The sequence below is a fragment of the Xiphias gladius genome, chromosome 21 (assembly GCF_016859285.1).
Source record: "Xiphias gladius isolate SHS-SW01 ecotype Sanya breed wild chromosome 21, ASM1685928v1, whole genome shotgun sequence".
Lineage (NCBI taxonomy): Eukaryota > Metazoa > Chordata > Actinopteri > Istiophoriformes > Xiphiidae > Xiphias > Xiphias gladius.
Window position 1 is genome coordinate 30651709 of NC_053420.1, and position 16187 is coordinate 30667895.

Consider the following 16187-nt stretch of genomic DNA (forward strand, 5'->3'; position numbering starts at 1 on the left):
CCAGCCTTCTGCTTCAAGTACGACCAAGTATTGTACAATTTAGCATAGCCACTGTTACAGTGATTATAGTGATTTATTGTGAAAACAGATTTGGTCGGTTTTAGCAACAAACCTCTCTAAAAAGGTTAAACTTACTTCAGTTAGCTGTATTGTTAAATGTCACCTTTGCTGGTTGTGCTCAAAATAGTAAAAATCTATTTGTCTGTTTTTATAGCATTTACAATTCAAGCTGTGTGTGGACACTTCCTGTGGGACCTGTGGGAGCTGCTTAAAAGTCTCCCTGTTTGTCAGCAATGCAAAGCCATTTTCCTCTGAGTAAATACAATTATGTGTTTCCATAGCACACCTAATGGTCCCTACAACCTCCAAGACCATGTTGACCATCAAAAAATTGAATAGTGCTCAGTGATTTCTTGTTTTGAAAACTGACTAAACTCACCTGGCCTTCAAGGTTAAAAAAAAAATTAAAGGTATAATTTTCTGACTTCAGATTTTTTTTTAGGTCGTCTAAACTCATCTTAAAATCAGTTTTTGTCTGTCTGTTTTATTTTTCCCCCATTAGTGCAGCACTACAACTCAAATATATATTGTATTGATATATATTGTATTGATATTGTAGCTTCAGTAATTCAGGGAAGAAGTGAGGTGGAGAGCGAGGTGGGGACAAAGAGGACAGGAGGCAGAAAAACAACAACTTAAAATGAGAAACTTTAAAGTGTGAAATAACATGAAGGGATCCCATTAATGTTGAATGTTTTATAAGTATTTTACTCACTGTTAAATTTGAAAAACATGCTGTGAGATGATGTATATGACCGGTAAGTATAGTTTCATTAAGATTGCAAGGAACACATAATCAAGTGTTTATTTATTTTTTTCAGTTGAGGCAAAAATTTTCTTGAACCTTTTGTACATGTTGAGAACAACTATGTTGTAAAAATCTTTACTGTAAATAAAGAATATGTCCTGAAATATCTGGTATCTTGTGATTAATTAGTGTAACAAATCAACTAATATTCAATCCCAGGTATCCTCACAGATAATGGGTGAATTAGAACTGATTCATTGGCAGTCATGATTGAAACCCTGCCATGTATTCAACATTAGAGGAGGGATTTGTGTGTGTGTGTGTGTGTGTGTGTGTGTGTGTGTGTATAAACAATAGATACAACACAACATTAAAACCGGTAACTGGTTTTAATGTTCTGGCTGATTGGTGTAATTTATAGAATTAAAGAATTGCAATTTTAAAAATGTAGCCTAATGTCCACTTACCGCCTTTTTCCCGAGCTTTCGATCACATTTCAAAACAACATCCAACAATTTCTGCTCCTGATTTAGTACTGCATCACTGTACCACTATCAACCCATGGTTCACACTGGCACACACACAAACACACACTAACCATCACACTGTACTAATCACACTGGACATCACTCTATAGAAAAAACACACGTTGACCATACATACACAGCAGGGCTTTTGGTTTCCCTGAGTTTCCTGCTGGCACTGCATTGCAGTCATCTCTGACCTCCAAGCTCCTGGCTTTCCACTCCTCCGTCAGCCTCCCCTCCTCCCCTCATCCTCTCCTCTTCTTCCTTGTCTCGTCCTAACCCGGCCCCGCATGTCGCTAGCTACTTTCTTTCGCCACCTACCTGACTCTCCTGTCCACACGGAACTTCAACATCCTCCCCCGGATCAGTCATGTACCAACACCGCAGGAGATGGGATGGATGGACAGACAGATAGAGGAGAGGTGGAGAGATGAACAGAGGGGTGGAGAGCAGCTGGACGGATGGAGGAGAGGAGGACAATACACACCGCTGTCCTCATCTCTCTCCTACAGACTGCATGCCTCTCTCTCTGCCTGTTTCCCCACCTGTCTCACCCTCCCTCTGTTTCGCTTCATCCCCTCCTCCTTCTCTCTCTCTCTCTCTATCACACACACATATACACACACACACACACACACACACACACATATATATATATATATATATATATATATATATATATATATATATATATATGCACACACACACACACACACACACACTCGCTGCCTCCTGGCTGAGAAATGCAACACTCAGCTTATTCAGTCCCCTCAGTCTGGCTGATATTCACTTTATCTCTATCATGGTGTCTCTTTCTCTATCTTTATCTCATTTACTGGCCACCTCACTGTCTCTCTCTCTATTTCATTGGTGGTGTATCAGTATCTCACTTCCCTCTCATGGATTTTCTCTCAAAGGACAGTGCTTGTGTGTGTGTCTGTGAACACATCTGTCCAAAGCCATGGGAGAATTCCTGGTCAGTACTCTACAGGAACAAATTAGCTGTAGCCATTGAGTTATTAGCATGGCAGATTCTGACTTTGACACTAAAGACCATGGTTTTCAGCCTAACTATTCAGTCATGGTTTCTTTTAACCATGCTAAAGATGTGACAAATCAGAAAACGCTCAATCAATCATTTTCATACAGTAACTGTCATTTGTAGAAGTTTTCTAAGGCACAGACAGCCGACATATTTCAGCTTCAGAGTTGGAGGACGTGCTGTCAACATAGAGTGTATACCACTTAAATGAAGTTCAGCGTGATCGGACTCATATCTGGGTTTTTTTTTTCCTTTTCTTTCTTCGTTTTTGATTCTTTTTGTTGTTGTTGTTTCTTTTTTATTTTTTTTACACGCACATTTTGTCCTATAACTGAAAAAAACTTTGGATGTGCACACCCTCGTGCTTTTTCTGTCATCTATGACTACTGGTGAATTGAAATGAAATGTAATTGAAAGCTCCTGTATAAGCTAGGCTCTGTTGCTAAAACAGTGTTTGTTAATGACAACAATCACAGAACATACTATTTGTGACATTTGATGGAAACTAAGCTTTTTCACTCTGCTTAAATTAAAGCAGGTGTCAGTCACAGTACACTTTTTCTGTTTGACTGGTGGCATAAGGACAAAAAGAAAACAGGTATAAAAAAACATTTGTCAAAGCAGTAGCAGTCCAGCAACTCTGAAATTAATGCAGAGAGTGTGCATTATTTTCAGATAACTGGGTGGCTGTGGAGTTTTTTTGACCTTTACTTAGTAAGGAGACTGTCATCATCATAAAATCAAATGACTGTGATGGGGCTGGAGTGTGACCAGAACACAACCAAGACAGCTCCTGTGAACATTCACTATTAAGGGTCTTGCTCAGAGGGATGTCAGTGGTGGTAGTGATGGACGGATAAGGTCTGTACTATCACTTACCCGACCGAGACTTATCCCACCAGTTCAGATCGAATCTGCAACCTTCCAATGACACTCGACTCTATAGCCTCTCTAAAAAAGAAGATAATAAAACAAAGGGGGTTAGCTCCATAGTTTAACTCCCAAATCTATATATTAAAGCAAAACACGCGAAAACTTGAAAGGATATGGCGTTCTACCAAAATGGAAGAATCCCACTTAGCCTGGCATGATAGTCTTAAAACATATAGGAAGGCCAACTGTAATGCCAGAGCAGCCTGTTACTCATCTCTAATAGAGGAAAATAAAAACAACCCTCGGTTTCTTTTCAGCTCTGTAGACAGGCTGACAGAGAGTCATAGCTCCATTGATCCATGTATTCCTATAGCTCTCAGTAGTGATGATTTCATGAGCTTCTTTGATGATAAAATTCTAACTATTAGAGACAAAATTCACCACCTCCTGCCCTCAACCGGCAACAATTTGTCTTCAAACACGGAAACCTTAGAAACAGCTGTAAAACCTGATGTATACTTAGACCATCGACCTTCACCGACTAACTTCAATAATGTCTTCATCTAAACCATCAACTTGTCTCTTAGACCCCATCCCAACTAGGCTGCATAAGGAAGTTTTACCCTTAGTTAGCACCTCTTTACTAGATATAATCAATATGTCTTTATTAACAGGCTATGTACCGCAGTCCTTTAAAACATCTGTAATTAAACCTCTTGACCTTCTTACTGCATCGGACAAAAGACTTGTCTCTGTACTCATCTTGTTAGACCTTTGACCATCATATCCTATTACAGAGACTGGAACACTTAATTGGCTTTAAAGGAACTGCTCTAAGCTGGTTTAGGTCCTACCTATCAGATCGATATCAGTTTGTGCACGTTACTGATAAATCCTCCACATATTTAAAAGTTTTTCTCAGAGTTCCACAAGGTTCTTTGCTTGGACCAGTTCTATTCACCTTATATATGCTTCCTTTAGGCAATATTATTAGGAAACACCCCATACACTTCCATTGCTATGCAGATGATACAAAATTGTATTTGTCAATGAAGCCTGGAGAAAACAATCAGTTAGCTAAACTTCAAGCTTTAAGGACATAAAGACCTGGATGACCAGCAACTTTCTTCTGTTAAACTCACACAAACTGTGCTTGGCCCCCAACACCTCAGAACACATTATCTAATGATAAAGTTACTCTAGATTGCATTGCGCTGGCCTCCAGCACCACTGTTAGGAGTCGCTGAGTTCTATTTGATCAGGATATGTCCTTTAACTCTCACATAAAACGAACTTCAAGGACTGCCTTTTTTCACCTACATAACATTACAAAAATCAGGCACATCCTGTCTGAAAAAGATGCAGAAAAACTAGTCCATGCTTTTGTTACCTCTAGGCTGGATTATTGTAATTCCTTATTATCAGGCTGTCCCAACAAATCTTTAAATACTCTCCAGCTGATTCAGAATGCTGCAGGAGAGTACTGACAGGAACTAGGAAAATAGATCACATTTCTCCTGTATTAGCTTCTCTGCATTGGCTCCCTGTAAAATTCAGAATAGAATTTAAAATCCTCCTCCTCACCTACAAGGCCCTTAATGGTCAGGCACCATCATATTTGAAAGAACATATAGTACCTATTACCCCAGTAGAATACTGCGCTCCCAGAACGCAGGCTTGCTTGTGGTTCCTAGACTCTCCAAAAGTAGAATAGGAGGCAGAGCGTACAGTTTTAAGGATCCTCTACTATGGAACCATCTTCCAGTTTTGATCCGGGAGACACCCTCTCCACATTTAAGAGTAGGCTTAAAACCTTCCTTTTTGATAAAGCTTACAGTCAGGACTGGCTCAGGCTTGTCTTGAACCATCCCCTAGTCATGCTGCTATAGGCCTAGACTGCTGTGGGACTTCCCATAAGGCACCGAGCTCCTCTCTCCTCCTCTTCCTCTCCATCTGTACACATTCATATGGCATCAGTGCTCGTTACTAACTTGACTTCTTCTCTCTCCCGTAGTTTTGTGCTTTCTCGTCTCTCTCCCCTCTCTTCCTGTCACTCTCTGCAGGTATTTCTGCCCCTGGTGCTGCAGAGTCTGGATCTGTGACTGCATATCACTTACTGCCCCCATGATCCTGCTCAACACGTACTGCTACAATTATTATTATTATTATTATTATTATTATTATTATTATATTTTGCCTGATAATTATTATTACTCTTATTATAATTATACATCTTTATGTGGAACCTGCATTGTGCTACATTTTCTTTCCTCCCTCCTTTACACCCCCTTTCTCTCTCCTCTCTCTCTCTCTCTCTCTCTCTCTCTCTCTCTCTCTCTCAACCCAGCCGGTCGGGGCAGACGGCTGCCAACCATGAACCGGGTTCTGTTCAAGGTTTCTACCTGTTAAAAGGGAGTTTTTCCTTGCCACTGTCACCAAGCGCTTGCTTATAGGGGAATATTGGGTCTCTGTTAATATAACTATGAAGAGTTTGGTCTAGAACTGCTCTAAATGAAAAGTTCCCTGAGATAACCCATGTTATGATTTGGCCCTATATATATAAAATTGAATTGAATTGAACTTTCCCAAGCCTGACTTATCCCAGCAGTCCAGGAATATCTGCAACATTCCAATGCCAAGCCCACAAATTAGAGTCCTCTTGAGGATACTAAATATAGCCTTGCAGAAACTGGGTTTTTTGGGGGGCTGACATCACTGTTGATATTTGAGAGTATACAAAATCTCATAATGATGTTGCCCAGATAAAGGTATATGGGGACTAAAGGGGTTAACTCTTCCCGTCCAGGTGTTCTGACCTTTGGCACATCCTGCCAGCTCACTCAGTGAGGGAGCACCTTATCTGCTAAAGCCAGATACCACTAGTAGAAAGAGTAGAAAAACACAGCACTACAAACTCTGGTTGATTATAAGAAAAAATAGGAGCAGAAAAGACTTACGAAGCCCGTAGAAAAGTCGTTGAATTTGTGATAAATATATGTTTAACGTATTGATCTCTCTTTAATTTCTGAGCTACTTAAAGGGGTCAAAAGTTGTGATGAAGGAAAGATGTGGGGAAATTGATTTCATATACATGAGCAACACCTTGCTTTAATGATACTAGATTAAGTTTTCCATTCTTCTGGATTACTATAACAGTGTAAGTGGACAATTCCTATGCACAACAGCATTAGATAAGTAAGTTACTGAGAAAGCAGATATGATCTAATTTGAAAAAATAGATAGCAAAATAGCAAATTTCCAATAATGACACATGTTAACGTTTAAGTGACAAAGCCCTCCAGCAGCCCTAAGGATTATGACTGTAGTCCGTTGGAGGCAAAGAAGAAAGAAGTGTAACTGTCTCTGTGCAGTGAATCACAGCAACTCATCTCTGTGACTGCCATGGATGTTAAAGTGAGCTGATTATGCCAATACTCATGGGATATGAACCGAAGGTCTTTCCACAGATCCACATATCAACATGCAACATGAAAGTGACAATGGATCAGCTGACCTGTAAGCTATGCTTAGTTCAGTGCAACTGCTTCTTATATCGCAGTGAGTTTTAAAATAAAAGCTGGAAACTCAGATTATGAGGTAGACTTCTTTTTTCAAATTATGATGCATATGAAATGAACTGAGAACCAAGACCAACAAGAAAATATCTCAGGTCTATTATAGAGAAAATGAATGAATCAGTCTTGGATTTTAGTAACGTTGATTTTTGTGTGCAGTGGAAAGTGAGAAAAACATGGTTTTAGGTAAGACAGCTCAGTCTGACTGTCTTCATGTTTGTGGATGGATTAGTTGTGTAACAGTTTGGCAGGCCAAAAGATCAGGGCTGATCAATGTTCATGTGGTCTATTGGCTGGTCTGTCTGTCAGTCAGTCGGTCAGTCCTAGAGGATGAGTCCTGCTGACTTTGATGATCAACTGACTTTCATTCATCATATCTTCACAACTCTTTGATGAAGATATGATACATTCATGGCCCCTTCAGGATCTATTATAATAACTTTGATGAGGCTCTGAGTTTTAATTTAACGCCACCATCAGATCAAAATTTCCACCTTTCCAATACTTTAGTACATTAAACTAATGGCATTCCAATCAGCCTCAGCTGCACTTTTAATATTTGTGCCAATTAGCACATGTTAGCATTCTAACGTACTGAAATAACTAATAGAAGTGAATGATATTCCATTACATATATGGGTATTATCATTGATAAGAATGAGAAAGATTGAAGTTGTATGAATTTTAATCTTATAATTGAACAAATAAGTAAAAGGTTCATGTGGCTGTCAAGAGACCTGTCTTTAAATGGGACAGTTTTGTTGTCCAAATCTGAGGGGAATATGTAGGTTGGTCTATGTATCCTTTTAACTGGAAATGCCAACTAAAATATACCAGGAACTTGATAAGATTTGATTTAATTTTATATGACTTTAAATGTCATTGAAAGTAATATGTGTTATGTAATGAAAGATGGTGGTTTCAAGGTAATGAAAACTTTAAATTGTGCTTTTGAAGTGAATTGTACAGAAGCCCTGAGAGGCTAGTGAGAATCGATTTTCATCGTTTTTTGTTTTTTTTTTAACTGTGAAAACAAGCCCTAAGAGGGCTTTTATTTTATTATTTTTTCTGGCATTCTGCCAAATCTGAAATTAAAAATATTGGCTAATTACGTTAAGGTAAGATTAAATAATGTGCAATCCTTCCTTCCTTGAATATTATTGGGATTTCTGTGGATTAGAAAAATAAACAATTTGCCATCTGTTTTACCATTGTATTAATACCAGAATGTTGTGGGTGGACGTTCAGCATTTTATAAGGTGAAAGACTGGGAAAACTGTACAATTACAATTGCAAGATAAAGGCTTTTTTGTATTGAAAGCAATGAGATAGTTAAGTTTTGATTTTGTTTTTGTTATTTTTAATAGAAGCTGATGTTATTAATGGGATAATCCCACATCCATAAGAAGAAATAGACTGATTCCAAATGAAATTTTGGACTTTTGTCAAGACGTATGTAAAAAAAATTATTCATAGCAGGGATAACCCCACATTAAAACGAGTACTAATACCAATACTGTCCGTACCGTATTTAACAAAAATACTGTCTTTTGAAAGCGTTCTTATTTTCAAGGTCTCTAATCATGGTACCATATTGTTCCATATGAAGTAGTTTTTATTGTTACATGTACACACTATTCTGTTAATAGAGAAGCCAAAACAGCCAAACTTGTCTCATCCCTTCTCCTGTTTCTACAGGTTTGTGAATGCTGAAATCGATTTTGTAAAGGGGAATAATACATACATTCTCTATGGTTTGGTGGTGAGTAAGCCTAATATCGTGGTAATAAAATTTCTACCGTTCATGTTTTAGTCACCGGCTCCAGAACATTTATTTTTGGGTTTCTTATTAGTTCACCTTGTATAAAATCACATTTCAGAGGAATATTGTGTTTTTAAAATGTTTTTTTGTTTTGAAATGTTGCAAGGATTTCAAATGTAACAAGTTGTGCAGACATTCAGCCTAGGTATCAGGATTGAATTTACAGTTAATGGTAGCAGTGTGCTTGTGTTTTTTGTTGTTGTTTTTTTTAAATTTCCATTAGTGCATGGATAATTCCATACATTAAAATATTAGCACTGGGTAGCACTGTGTATGTTTCTCACATGAACAATTAAGAGCGTCCTTATTGATATGATGGTAAATGTGAATACTGAATTTGTGTATAAGCCTGGAACCAGAGAGACTGTATTTCTGTTTTGTTTTTGAAAGTATTTGACTCTTTACTGAGGGAATAATTAGAGCAGAAGAATAATTTTGCATATGAAATAATACATTTTAATGAGTGAAGATGTACAGAGCAGGTCCCTGTCTGATTCTTTCTTCTATTTCTGCATAAATTACCTGTCATGGGTTTGACCTCTGTACCTGTAACAAGATCACTACCACACGTTTAATCCAATATTCACACTATATTGTGTTTTTTTCGTTGTGTCTCAGTAGTCTACTTATTTTCCCACTGATCAGTTGAAACATATCTTTTGACCTGGTCTTATCTTCGTCCCGTTTTTCTGGTTTTCAACCATCTTCCAGAAAAAAAGAGAAAAAAAAATCCTCAACACACATACTGCATACTGAACGGCTCATGCATGATCTCTCATTGGGCCCGCAGTCACATGTAGCCTATATGTTAAAGTCAGCATTAAAAGCAGCCCCTGTAGGCGCTCACATATTAACATGTCATCCTGTCAAGATTAAACCTGAGAGGCCACACTTAAGCACATATAGCTGGATAATGGATACAGAGATATGTTCTATTCCACAGTACTCTACTTAAAGAGGCAATCAGTAAATAATAATAATACCTATACACAATAATACATGTATGTCTGTATGGGGTTGAAAGACTTATTATGTGATATCAGTGACTAAACTACTAACAATATCTGCCCCCTCCCCCTCCTTTCCTTAAGTAAAAATGGAAATCCTTTTTCTCTGCTGTCTCTTTCCATCTTTTCTCCCTTTTTTCTTACTGTCAGTCCTCCCTACATTTTTTCCCTCCTTTGTTGTAGATTCTCTGGTAAACCCTAGGGAGAAAAATAAAATCATTAAACTTCAGATAACAGAGAATAATGTGAACTGTTTTTTTAGTCAATAAAATTTACATTTTAATTGTGAAGCCTTTGTTGTAAAGGCTTATTTGTTTTGACTGATTGATGGATTGAAGTTGAAAGTAGTGCAATTTTCAGGCTTAGTCATTTCACTAATAATGAACCTTTTTGCTAATTCTAGGCTACCCACACAGACACACCCAGACACAAACTCCACACAGACAGGCCCCGATTGAACCTTCTTGCTGTGAGGGAATTTGGATGTACCCAATGAGGGCATATTGCGAGACTACCCCAGTAGACACTGCCTCTCGGCCTTCACAATAAAAGACATATAAATCAAGTTATACATAGTTTTTGATGGGCACGGGTTGATCCTCTGTAACCATGAAGACGTTTCTAGTACAGCCTCACAGCAGGGGATATCCACGCTGAGCCAAGCTGCTGTGGTTCTACTGTGTACTCAGCGGCTAAACTCTGTCTGCTGGAGACCAGAGAGAAAGGCTTTGTTTGTACAAGTCTCTTTGTTCAGCGCTCAGTACTTATGTAGCTTCGACCTAAGTCTCTGTGGTTTGGAGTTTAGTTTCACTCCTGCATTTCTGTGTATACTTTCACATATCTGCCTTATTTTGCTGTTTACTGATTGCTTTCAGCCGTATTGAAACTATGTTAAGTTACTACTGATGCTAACCAAACCTTTCCTCCTGTCGCGGTGTCATATTAAAAGACCAGATATGGATATATTCAGCCCTATTTGGTCGGCAGATCAGCTTTAAATATTGCAGGCCTTTGTGCAGTGATCCGCTACCTCAGTCTCAAGGGCTTATCACCCAAGGAGGTCAACGAGGACATGGTGGTAGCACTAGGGGGAGGGTACCCCTTCATACAGCATGGTATGCTGTTCTGGCAGCTCGTGGTGGCCCAACACCTTCCTGAGACACTTTTTGTTGGTTTTCATTTAATTTGCCACCTGTTTGTAGTTTGTAGGCCAATAATGGTCCAGTGTACAACTTAGCTGACAGTATAGACATTACAGCAAATGAGGGGAGAGAGAGATGTTGAATGACATCCCACCAAGCTGGACGTAAACGCTGCAGTTCATGGTTGGCACCTTAACCCCAAGGCCACCAGAGCGCACCTAACCATACATTATTTGACATAACGTAACATTTCTAATTGTCATACCTTGTCAAGCCCAGTGTTACACTTAGAGGTTGGAGGTGGAGGTCTAAAAGGCGTGCTCAGTGTAGCAGATAGCAAGCAGAGAGCTGGCCACAATCCAGAGCAGAGAGCTGTTGGCCTGTGCATGGCTTCAAGCCCACAGCAGACTGGCCATATAAAGCCATGTGCCACATTTCATCATGGTCTTCAATTTTCAATAAACAATAAATCAGGGTTTGTCTTGCACGCAGCGAGCAGAGCAGAACACGAAGAAAATGTTGTGCTATAAAATACTTTTTACAACTATTTTCCCAAAAATTACTCATTTTTTACTTTGTGATGTCATTAGCTGCTCTACATATTTCACAGCCATTAATTTCAGTTTGTAGATTTCGTACAAAGTGAAACTGGCCGCTGTCTGATATCAGTAATGCTAAGTTCGTGAAGGTTATAGTGATGGTTTCACTTTGGTTCCTGTCTGTCTACATTTGTCACCGCATGGCTTTATGTAAAACAATCACACTCATTGCGTGGCTCTTGAGTCTAATCTGGTTCACCAAACTTTAATCGGCAGCTTTACATGGTTGCAAACAATTTCAGTATCTGATAATGCAGCCATTACACATAACCCCTAAAATAGTCAAAACAGCTTCACTATTCATACACAAGATGGGAATGTTGACTTCAAACACGACACCTACCCTAACTCACTGCAGTGCTGCCAGTTTTGGCGGCTGTTGGATGGTAAATAAATCGAAGCTGGTGTGGGATAATTTGGGGTGATTACAAAATTTACAGATACAGTACACTGCACTATATCATGTATATTTGAGCTTTGACTAATTTCCTAATTATTGCTCATGAATTAAAGGGCAGGAAACTGTCACTAATTTGCCAAGATTGTAAATTCGTGTGATAGTGTTATTCATTCAACTATTGCAGGGCTTCATGCTAGCTAACAGGAAGTGCATGAAGAACAAAAATGGATCGATTTCTGATTACAGTCGCAAACCAGATGGAGACAGACAAGGTAGTGTGTCAGTGGGGAAAATGAAGAGTCACTGAAAATCAAAACAAAGACACCTTTGATGGGGACCAGCAGGCAGACTGCAGGTGGACCGAGTGAAAAAAGAAAGATGAGCACAGGAAATCCAGTACCAATTCCGAATCACACACATAACACTGTGTGGTGTTTGGTGTTTCACAACAAAAGGCTCTCCTATTGACTGTGTCCTGCCAGTGTGGCTCCCATGGAAAAAATAGCATGGACCACTGATTTAAAACAAACAGTTCTACATACACTCATTTGGCAGTTTATTAGGAACTAGCTAAAACTGTCCTGCAATAAATCCTCCCTTCTTAAGGTTCTAATGTTCAGATTGTGTTGAAACTATTTCAGAGAGGTGTTGATTCAACTGTTTGATCATTTTGGAGGCTGCAGTTCGTGGTGTTGTGGAATTGTATACTTGTTATACTGACAGGTGTTTCTATTATTCTGTCCACCCCACACTTCTTTGTATAATGCAATACAGTTCAACAGCACCACACACTACATCCAAGCTACATTCTCTCTAAACTAGCTACAACAAAAACTGATTAAAGCTTCACGAAGGAGGATTTAATACAGGACAGTTGCATTAGACTGCATTAGTTTCAGCTAGATGTACCTAATAAGCTGCCAAATTAATGTTGAGCAGGAAGAGTTAAGTCTTACGTATTTATTTACATGTTTACAAAACTAAACTGCACCATGATTTCTTCAGTCAGTCTGTATGAACAATGAATTAACATGATCTTAAGTCTGTTCTTTGTATTGCTTGTTAAAAAATACCTATGTTAATTCAACCTACTCCAGGTAAATGGAAGCTTTTATATTGGCTGCTCTCCATTTTTTACCTTATAATGAACTCTTTTAATAGGACTTTTTTCATGACTGGGGTAATATTCAAATACGATAAAAATCAACACAAAATGGCTATTCCATAAGTACTAAATGACCTTCAAAAACCAAAAGCAGTGAAATTAAAGTAGAAGCCGATAATTCCTCCTGTAGAAGTTCCTGCATGCAGAAACTGTTCGATTTCAAGGCTCCAAGATATTGAAAATGAGCACTAAGTGTTCTCTATGTACCAATGTATATGAACAAAACTATCAATATTTGTATAAATCAATAAAACCTATACCAGTATATCCCTCCTCTCAGCCTTTAGACAGACCAAACCAGACCAAATGTATGACTAAGAGTATGACTGATATTTAGGACCATTGATCGAGCCATGAGGCAGTTGATCCTACTGGCAGACCACGGAGCTCTGTGTCATATGACTCAAACAGCCTGATCAATAGATGTGGGCCAGACACACTAGTGACCACGCCTCTGCCTTCACAACGACCAGCCGTTACAGTCGAACAGTGCACAGCAGAGCACAGGCAGTCAAGTGCAAACGTGGAACACAGTAGTGTGGCAGGTGTGGCAACATGTGTCACAGTCACAGCCCACAGCGCTAGCATGAGCTGCCACATGTGAGCCCTTTGATTTAAATGTAGATATTTCAGGGTTAGAGGTCATACTATTAATATATAATAGACCTTGCCAGTACACAAAAAGATCATTTTTACATGATTTACCAATGATGAAATTCAACCTTTTCTAAATGGCTTTGCTCTTAGTCAGGGATCTATGAACAGCTTGGTATTAATCTCCTCTTATTTGAGGACAACATCCCAAATGATCTTTACCTTTTTGTTGTTAAATTTGAAATAGGACAAAACAAATTCTAGGACTCATGCTTTAGTCTATACTCATCTAACACTGACACAATCAGTAAATCAGATTCCTTCTCCCACGCTTGACTCTTTCTAAATCTGGACCAATCAGTAACAAATATCTTTTTTTTTTTTTTTTAAACCACTGAAGGCACTGATGTTATGTCTTTGATATGTTCAGGGTTGTGGGGGATTTTCTGCCACTGCTGAGGTTGTTTGAGAGCAAAGGGAGGTCCTAACCATTATTAGTATGGTGTATGGTGTTCCTAATGCTAAGTGCTCGTGGAGTGTAGTCTGCCAGAATAATGGTAAATGACTACATTTATTTTGAAATTTAGGTTGTAGCTACTGTATGTCATACTGATGATATGGACTTATATTATATGCACTTATATAATCATGTTTTGTTTTCCTAATTGTTTTTTTTTTAAAGAAATATATCAAAGAGGCCATATTTGATTGATAAAATAAAATGAATAGTGTATATTATTTTTCACCAGCAACTTTGTTTTAAGGGACCTGCTTTGTTTGCTTTGATACATTCTTTTTTTTAAACATTTAATTAGTAAGAAATTGAACTTGGTCACTCTTTGACAAATTTGTTGGGAAATGATCAAATAGTGTATCCATAAGCCTACCGGTTAGGCATTATTCCAAGCATATCTAAAAAAACAGCATGGTGCACTGTTGACTTCAGTAACTCTGAAACCCTGGTTACGGCCCTCTTGTTTTTTTCCCTGCTCGCTGAGTATTTTCAATTGGTGGTGTATCACAAGACAAATGTAGGAGTGTGGGTCTGTGTATTTTCACTACAATATCTATGTCACTGTCAGGACTTTTCACCATTCCTTGATTATTTGTGTTTTTTCTACTATCTTGATGCTACTGCTGAATACATATGTGGTTTGTACAGGTGTGTTGGATTGTACAGAAACGATGAAACAGAGGTGTCTAGCAGTGGAGGAGGCGGCTTTTCAGCATGTTGGGAGGGAACTGACTAGTTCCTGAAAGGCAGGAGAGGGATTAAAATGTAGCTAAGGGTCAGAGACTGGGGAATGTGCTTTTATATAAATTAGCTGCAGCCTGGAAGCAGCTGGTGTTCGTCAAGTTACAAAACTGCCTGGATAAGATGATAGAGAGCCCAGGACAACACCACACAACAAGATAGAATCCTTTAATTAATAGCCAGGCTGGACCGATCCTGCTAAAGCCTTACATGGACTCCCACAGAGCACTGAGCTAATGTGGTGTGATAGTGGTCACACTGAGGCTGGTGTGTAACATGATGCCTTTTTTGCCCAGAGAGACTTGTTCTTGTAAACTTCTATTACCAAAGAGACGCCTGCAAAACAATATATTACAATATCCAGAGCAAACCTCTAAATAACACTTGCATGGCTGCGCTGTCAGAGCACCCAGCCGGAGCATTCAGCACCTTCACGTCTCTAATGACACCCCATTTTACAGCAGCGGGGACCACTACATTAGTCAAACAGCGAGGATCCTGACAAACTAAGTGATCTTTTTGATCAGGATGGTGATTTGTTGTTCTCAAAAGGCATTATGACCACGAATAGCTTCGTGTCAAAAACCTTGACTGAAACAAGTAATTAAAACAAACCCTGTAGGTCTAATTCTTCGAATTAAAAGTTATCTAAATTTCAAAAACCCCAGGTTATCACTTAACAGTTTATGAAAAGCAGTTTAGATATACTGTACGTAAATGATCCAAAATGCAGTAACAAAATGATAAGTTGTGTATTCCATACCAAGAAAAAGGGGAAATTTTTACTGGACTTCTGTCACATCCAGTGTGAACTGGAGAGACATGGTTTCTGCCTTTTAAGTACTGTCTCCCAAACAAGGAAAGAGAACGCATCGTAAAAATACTACATGATATATAACCAACTAATAATCTTATTTCTAAATTCAAAAGCATCGTCGCGTCACTTATTTTATGAACGTAGTTGAGTGTCTGCTTTGGAATAGTGCCATTTTCCTTTTTTTATACTGCACACTCAAGAAATACTCGAACAATAAATGGCATATATTCACTCAGGTAAGAGATGGGAACACGCAGTCAATTTCATCATTTTACAAGAAAAATTGTATTTACAAGAGTAAATTCAGTGTGCCAGCTACCAGTTTCTTCTCCTTTTATTATTAATCATTTTTACTACCGAATGTTTTTAAAATTACACAACAAACAAAGCCTCTCTATAGTAAAACACTATTAAATTGTTTTTGGACCAATTTAGGGTATTTTTCTCCAATTAACATCCCCATAGTGCAATTTTTACGCATATATCAAGGGTTTTTTTTAATATATTATTGTTATTGTTGTTGTCATGTGTTTTTTTTTAACCTATAAGTCTCCTTATGTA

General features: G+C 38.5%; 1 protein-coding gene across 8 annotated transcripts in view; it reads right to left on the bottom strand.

Annotated features, from left to right (window-relative positions):
• plekha6 (pleckstrin homology domain containing, family A member 6) overlaps positions 1–16187 on the bottom strand; it is a 94636-nt gene that overhangs the window by 65436 nt on the left and 13013 nt on the right. For 3 of the 8 annotated variants that reach the window (XM_040159201.1, XM_040159199.1, XM_040159208.1), the window contains exon 1: positions 3257–3315. The exons of 1 other annotated variant lie outside the window; for it this stretch is intronic. The gene's annotated coding sequence lies outside the window, so the exon portion shown is untranslated. Of the gene's footprint in view, positions 1–3256; positions 3319–16187 lie in introns of those variants that run through there. 4 more of the 8 variants (XR_005709808.1, XM_040159206.1, XM_040159202.1 and 1 more) reach the window with 4 other exon arrangements.